We start from the raw sequence: 8,735 nt of genomic DNA, 5'->3' as shown, positions 1-8,735 counted from the left end.
ACTCCTGTTCAGAAAGTAGTTGTATGTAGCAAGGAGTACAATAACCCAGATTTTTTAACTGGTGAGCCAGGCATTGCCAGGTGGCTAGGGCGCGAAACTAGTAACCTGATTCAAATCCCCGTCACACCAAAACATACTCGCCCTTTTAGCCGTAGGGACGTTATAATGTGTCAATCAATTTGTTGATAAAAGAGTAGCCCAAGAATTAGGGGTGGGTGGTGATGACTGGCTGCCTTCCCTCTAGTCTTACCTTGCTATATTCAAAACAAACTTTTAATTGGTGATTTGCTGTTTAATGCAAAATAAATTCATCTTACTAACAAAATATTACGTATCACTTCACTCATATCGATGAAACCTAGAATTTTGCAATAGATTACGATGAACTAGCTTACGTACGCGCAAATTTAGGTATTTAGCTTAATATAAAACACAGTTTTAGCTGCTAATATCTCCTGATGTTGACCATTTCTTTAAATATCTCAAAAGTAACGCGAACATAGTGTATGACACCAAAATTCAAGATATCGACAATGAATATCACAATGTACCTTCATCTGGAATCAAACTTTTGTCACTTTTCGTGGAGTACGATAAGACTGACATTAACTTTCTGGGATGTATGTGTTGTATAGCATGTGACAACAATACGACGTTTGTTTGTTTTGGAATTTCGCACAAAGCTACTCGATGGTTATCTGTGCTAGCCGTCCCTAATTTAGCAGTGTAAGACTAGAGGGAAGGCAGCTAGTCATCACGACCAACCGTCAACTCTTGGGCTACTCTTTTACCAACGAATAGTGGGATTGACCGAAACATTATAATGCCCCCACGGCTGAAAGGGCGAGCATGTTTGGCGCGACGGGACAACGTTGATGGTTGTAAGTTTTAACTGTGAGGTTTTGGATATATGTGTAACGCAACACAATGCTATTTGAGTTAGCCGCGGGCTTAGGCAACGAATGAACAGCATATACTGTCAATTATTGAGTTACTCTAATTGGGAGAAGTGGTATTTGGCCGTTACTCTAAAAACACCCTCTCGACCCAATGTACAGAGTGAGATTTTTCATCAAAGGGACGTGAATCATGAGCTCTCGGATTCACTTTTAGGCATATTTATCCACAAAACCATTTCCACCCTTTATAACTTGAAGAAGTCTAAAGAATCAAACATAAACAATCTCGTATGCAGAATGTTTGAAAAGAGCTTTAATTTGTGAGATCAAAAGTCAACATATATTGTTCAAAGTACAATCAGCAAAGTAATTCTACAAAGGTGAGTACACTCCCCAAAAATTTGCAAAATATAAAAAAGTTGTTACGAAATTAAATCTGAAAGCAATTTTGTATGAAATAGTTTAAAAAGTTGCATGACTGTTCGCATAATATCCACAAACACCCACAACCCTAAATACCATAAGCTGCTGCGCTATAATCATATAAGCATAATTTATTTACTTCACAAATACAGGGGGTTCAGTTGAACCCCTTCCCTTGTATGTACGCGAGTAATAAATACTATAGAACGTATTACTATTATTAGAACAACTATAAAACATAAAGTACTGATTAAAAGTGATCATTATAATTATAGTGAATGAAATAAATTTATTTTGAACAATAACATTTTAATCGTCTATATGAAAACTACTTTGTAATTAGTTGGTTTTCAACAATGAACGAACCTTTGTTGCATGTGTATTGTTTCTTTTGCATGACAAGAACTCATTTAGTCTAAATATTTTTAGTTTTAGTGTTGTAGGTTATGTTATGAGGAACTCAATATAGCCAGGAGAAAACTGGCATTTGTTAGAGATATGATTAGAGGATCAATCAGCACAACTAGAATCAGTAAAAATGCTTAGAATATGAAGATTAACAACTTTTGAAGGCATTGTCAGGAACTTACTTTTTAAATATCATATATTAAAGTTACTATATGGGTGTGTTGGGCTAAAGATTATTCTACAGTAGGTGCTTGTAATTCGTTGGTTTGTTTGTTTAGAATTAAGCACAAAGCTACACAAAGGGCTACCTGTACTCTGCCCACCACGGATATTGAAATCCGGTTTCTAGCAATATAAGTCCGTAGATGTGCCACTAGGGGACTAAAATAATTCTCGATGTCTATATAAACGAGAAATAAAATTCCCATTGCTGCGAATTAGAACACTTGCCTCAGCACTTATTAAATATTCAAAAGTTCAACTGTTCTTTCTTTTCCTGATTTTAAAAAATCTTTAAAATGTTATTTGTTGTGCTTCTTAATTTAGAAGACCTGTAGATGTTGAACATTTGTTTTTCTTCACTCTGGAATATGTAATGTGTGTGTCTGTTTGTTTAGAATTAAGTACAAAAGAGGCTATCTGAACTCTGCCCACCACGGGTATCGGACCCGAATTTCTAAGGGTGTGAGTCTGCACACATACCGCTGTGCCACTGGGGAAGAGTGAAGTAGTGGAGATAAATTCAATAATAAATGAACAACACGCATGCCACTTGTTTTTGAAATAATATATATGTGTTAGAAACAAGTTGAGCGCATATACAAAATTATTTGTACTCTGGAAATCATAGTTGTATCTTATACAGTATACACTTCTGTTCTTCTTATCAAAAGTTCACTTAGACCAGTTCAATTGTTTTAGAATTTCAGTTGACAAGTCGAACTATTTTTGTATCATATATATATATGTATATCGCAATAGTATCCATATATAATTCACTTCCACTCTTGTGTGTGAGTTACCGCAATAACATTTTTTACTTCCAATGTTAGTCAATTTTTCTCACAGTCTACACAGACGGGTTCAATTAGTTTAGAACACCCTTTGACAAAAAAAAAAAAATCATTCTTATTATCTCTTTCGAGCTGTTAACCTCACTGCAACATATCAACCACTACGCTTTTCATTTCTACAACTGTTAACTTTGCCAAATTTTCTTTCATCAAACTTCTTCTCCTGTAACTTTGTGTGTGTTTTTTTTCATTCGTCTGTTTGAAATTATTTACACGTCTATCACTTAGGCCTTCCAGAAATCTCTATATCCTCGATATAAATGGATTGCAAACACAAGGTTCGATAGACTGAACATCAATGAATTACAAATAGAAAATAAATTAATAACACTAATTACATTAAACGGTCTTTTATATTTGACACAAACCTCTCTTCAAGAAAATTATTTACACATTTTTTGCACTATATGCAAAGACTGTTTTCAGGTCATATTCTAAGTATTCTCATATTGTCTTCACCAACATTCACAGTTCCTTTGTCGGTCTCTTCTCACATAGGGTTTCTAGTAGGATTTCATCTTGACAAATCCCTTGTCTTCATATTGGTATCATGTCGTCTGGGATCTGTATTTCGTCACCTGTCTGTAAACTGACACAACAGATTATGTTCCTCATTCTCTTATTACTAGTAGTTCGCCTATATTGACGTCCTTGTGCGTTTCATTTACACCCAATAGTCTTAGGCTTAGTAGGCCTTTACCTTATATAACAAAGTCATTGTCTCCATATTCAGCTTCTGCGACAGCCACACTTGTTATATCCATCTGTACATCAATAGCTGCACCCATACGTTTCTTCTATCTCAAAGAACCTCTTCAACAGATTGGCATGGTAGATTATGGGTTTTCATCAGCTTTCATTTTACAGTGCATTCTGTGGCCTACTTCCTGCACTGTGAAAAATTTCTTCCACAGCCGGGTGAGTTTGTAGTTGGCTGTGGATAGTGTAACTAAAACCTTCTGCTCAACCTTGAAATGTCAACTTTTATCCTTCTTGTTATAGAAATGCTTCTGACTGTTTTCGGGTTTGGCTCCCCTAGTAAAACTTTTATAATAGGTTTGATTAAATGCTCCTTTCCAGTCTTTTGTTTTGCAAACCTCTTTCCTCTTCGTTTTGTGCTTGATTTTCTCCCGGCTGCAGTCTCAAAGTTTGTGTGGTGAAGGGTCTTTCTTCTGCACTTCCTTCACATTTTTACTCTCTGGTATGTTTCCTGTCACCATTTCGGATATTAGTGCCTTCGTACATATGGCCTCAAGGTTTCCTTCATAAAATGTAGTATCTACCTTTATATTTGCTACGGGAAACGTCCTCACTGTGCCATCAATTAGCATATAATACTTTATCTTTCATCTGATCATCATATATCAGGCTGATTCTCACGAATGCACTCAGTGTCTTGTAGAACCTTCACTTTCATGATTTCAACATATCCTTCACTTACTGATATGTTGTAATTTTGTATCACCTCTCGATATCTGTAACATGCTCTAATAACTACTGGCACTGTTGATTGATAATTTCAGACAACCATTAGTCATGCACTGAGCAATCAAGGAATTCACTCCTCCTTCTTTCAGTGGAACTGATATGTTGTTTGAATTTTCTTTTTTATGGCAGAAGCATCTAAGATGCCAGTCATTCTTTTCTTGTTTCTTATCAGCACTTTTTTGTAAATACTTCTAACTACTTTATGTTGAAATATCTGCTATTTCTCGCTGGTTATGGACTTGCACTCCTTTCCAATGCGTCCTATTTTATAACAAACATAGCATCTTTTTTTTTTCTTTCCTTTCTGTTACCTTTTATAGATCTTTGTTTTTGTTAGCCACTACTGATTTTGAATTAACTGCATACTTTTGAATTTGACAGTTATACTCTCTACCTAGGCTTCCATATGCTGTTTTGCCAGTTTGACCATCTCCTGTACATCTTTTGATGCTCTCTCCTTTATAAACAGTGACATGTCAATTGAACACGTGACTGTAAACTGTTTATATACAAATACGTCTGCCCACCTCTCGAAACTATCTTCACATTTGGTCATGCCAGTCTCGTGAATTATTACCACAAACTGAAATACGGTTTCTCTATTGTCTGGTTTGACTCCACTGATTTTCCGGAATATCTTTCTTCAGTAATTTCTTATTTTGTCAGTAAAGCTGCTTTTACTTTGTTGTAGTCCACGGCATTTTCTGACGTCATGCCAATATACATTTGTAGGTCTTTTCCTGTGAGAAGTGGGTTAAGACAGAGCGACCAGCCATCTTTGTCCCAACTCTGAATTTTGACGAATCTTTCATGTCTCTTCAGAAAAGCATCCATGCCATCTTTATGTTAATCAACCTTGGACAGCTTAAATCATTTGGCGCTCACTTCATTTTCATTATTGGGTCCTTATTCCTTCAGTTGGATGAGTTTTGCAATCTCATTTTGTGATCTTATTATTTCAATTTCTAGTTCCCCTCTATTTCCCTTTCTTCTTTCTTAAGATGTGATCTTGTTATTTCTCTCTGTATTTTTAGTTTTTTTCTTCCCTCATTTTCTCTCTCTTTTTCTTCTTTCAGTCTTCCTCTTTGTCTAATTCTTTTTGTTTAACAAACTTTTAACTCAAGATCCTCTGTTTCTACACATTTAAAAAAAAATCATCTGGCATAGTTACATAGCGCAATTGTAATCTCTACACTGTTTGCGTTTGTTTGTTTTGGAATTTCGCGCAAAGCTACTCCAGGGCTATCTGCGCTAGCCGTCTCTAATTTAGCAGTGTAAGACTAGAGGAAAGGCAGCTAGTCATCACAACCCACCTCCAACTCTTGGGCTACTCTTTTTCCAACAAATAGTTGCATTGACCGTCACATTATAACGCCCCTACGGCTGAAAAGGCGAGCATGTTTGATTCGACCGGGATGCGAACCCGCGAACCTCGGATTGCGATTCGCACGCCTTAACCCATCAGGCCATTCCGGGCCAAGTCTGTTAGAGCGAATTGGAATAGGAGGTATTCGTGCCTTGCGAAACACATACTCAATTTTATTTATCGAAATTCTCTTTCACAATCTTTAACTCACCTGGCCATGCCGGGCCCTATTTGTGTTACTACTGCATTTGTGTCGAAATAGGTCTAAAATAACATACATATACTCGAAATAAGTTAAATGTATGTATAAAATTACTTACAGTATGGAAACCATAGTTATTTCTTAAGCACTATACATTTCTCTTTTTTTCTGTCAAAAGTCCACTTAGACTAATTCAATCGCTTTAGAATTCAACTGACAAGTCAGACTATATTCCTATTACATATATATAGATATTAATTGTATCTTAAACTTTACACAGTTATATTCTTTTTGCTTTATAATTCATTTGATAAACCAAACTATTTTTTTTTCTATTTTATATGTATCGCAATAGTATCCCTATGTAATTCACGTACACTTTCGCGTGAGTTACCGCTGTTGTATTCTCTACTTCAATAATCACCTGCTTTTTGTCAAAGTCCACACAGACCACTTCTTTTAACTTAGAATGTCCTTTGTTAAGACAAATTATTCTCCTTATCTGTTGCAAAATATTAATCTGACTACTTCGACGGTTAACTGAGGTTTTCATCTTTTCTCTCACCAAACTTCTCTTTCTGGTAATTTTATTCTTTACTCTCTTTATTTTCTCTCGTCTGTTCGCATCTACTTTTACGTCTGTCATTTAAGCCTACTAGAAATCTCTGTAGCTTCGGTATCAATGGATTGCAAATACAATATTTGATAGTCTCGACATCAATAAATTACAAAGGCAACATAAATAAATTAATAATACTTACACTAAGCAGTCATTTATATATGACAGGAAATACTCAAATACTTTGATAAAAATGAAATGCCAACTTAAATCGAGCCAGTAAATATGCTGGTAACTACAACCAACATTACGGTATTAGGCTGTACATGCTATTTTACCAACTTTATTTCAATTTTAATGTTACTGTTTATATATTTTTAAGAGGAGTACATTAGTACCCCAGTGCCTTTCGGTTTCACTATCTATGAATAAAACGTGTTTAACCATCGTTATATGTTTAAAAGTCCGCAGCGTTGTATGTGACAGGGTGATGTTAAAGAATGGTAAAGTGTCAAATAAAATGTGAACATTAAAACATCATTAATGGGGTTTAATAAGATGTATTGATGAGCCTTCAGTGGAAGAAACTACAGTCCACATCAGAAGGTATGGCGAATCAAAGAAAATAACCTCTAGTCACAGATTTTCCTTTCACTTTTATTTTGGAGACATTGAAATGAAGGTGGTTTGAATTCGCTCAAAGCTACACAAGAACTATCTGTATTAGCCGTCCCTAATTAAGCAGTGAAAGATTAAAGAAAAGGCAACTAGTCATCACCATCCACCGCCAACTCCGGGATAATCTTTTACTGAAATATAGAAGGCTTGCCCGTCACGTAATAATGTGTCAACAACAGAAATAGCGAGCGTATTCTGTGGAACGAGAGTGCGAATCCGTAACCACAGCCTGCGAGTCAAGCGCCCTAACCACGTGGATATTCTAAGCCAAATTAAAAGAAATCTGCACCATATACATGTAATCATTGATCCTACATATAACGTGAAATAATGATTTAGACACGAGCTCTAACATTATCAAAATACCAAAATTATTTAGGTTACTTTATTGGCAATTGTTGTATAAAAATCATCGTTATAAAAGTCTTAACTGTATTTCTTTGAAGAGTAAAGAAAAACAAAAGTTTCTCATCACCCAGTTTATCTTTTAGGCCCAACATTCTTTTTTGAGGCTTTGAATATTTTTTAAACTAAATTCCTGCTACGAATTTGATTTTTCCAGTCCAAGATGTATTAATCAAAAGATTGGACGAAAATATAATGTATTTGCCAGAAGACAAATACTGGTAACCTTGGAATCGAAAAGGACAGAAAATTTATTAGTATTGTATTTTTCATATTATACTCCCCACAAATCTGTAAATATAATGCTATCGCATTTTTTACCGTTATTATTATAGGAAATTGTATAAGACATAATTTAATATTTTTTATTTGGAGTATTTTATTTTCACACAATTTATTGGGAACTTGTTTGTATGTCGCAAAATTTGGGTACAGCGTTACACCATATGTTTTACCTACCTCGATTACATCTCGTGGATGTCAAATTAACCTGGAGAGGGGTGTCGGTGAATTAGACTTTTTGTATACTACCATGAAACTTTATATTTGTTCGAGTATTTCACAGGGAAGCATTTTATGTTATTTATAACGAAAATACTTCCAGAAATATGATGTTCTCTCGACTGATTACATTTTATTAAAATTTTGTAAATGAAAAATATGAAAATAAATTTGTTCAGAAGTAGTAAGTGGCTAATTTCATTTTATTTTTAAATTAAGAGAAAAAAGCTTAACAAATTAAGACCGACAAACATATTCACTGAATACTGCACAACGATATAAGTAAAGTTTCGTGCTATCAAATGTTTTTTTCCTGTTTTAACAGTCTTTTTAATATCATACGTATTTTGGTCATTTAAACATCACATAACTTATTTATTGTAAAAATTGTACATTTTTTACTCTACTCAATGGAGGTGATCAACATCTTATTATAAAAGAAACATTGTACAAATTTAGATTTCTTTCCCTTCAGAAGAAGTTGCATTTATTCACGGTAGGCAGGACAATTCCACAGATGCAATACCATATCCATACAAATACATATATACTAATAAGGAAACAAACATAAAATCAAAGAAGGCCTACTTATACAACATCTCAAACCATATTTAAATCAATATAAAGGAACACCTTTATACCTATACTAATTAAAAACCTAATATATGCTGCATCATCTCCTTCATTCCCGTACCCGTTTATATTCTCGTCCTTAAGGCATGTGCCCGGAAAC

Source organism: Tachypleus tridentatus, chromosome 6, assembly GCF_004210375.1.
Source record: "Tachypleus tridentatus isolate NWPU-2018 chromosome 6, ASM421037v1, whole genome shotgun sequence".
NCBI lineage: Eukaryota > Metazoa > Arthropoda > Merostomata > Xiphosura > Limulidae > Tachypleus > Tachypleus tridentatus.
Note: the sequence above shows the minus strand (reverse complement) of the source record.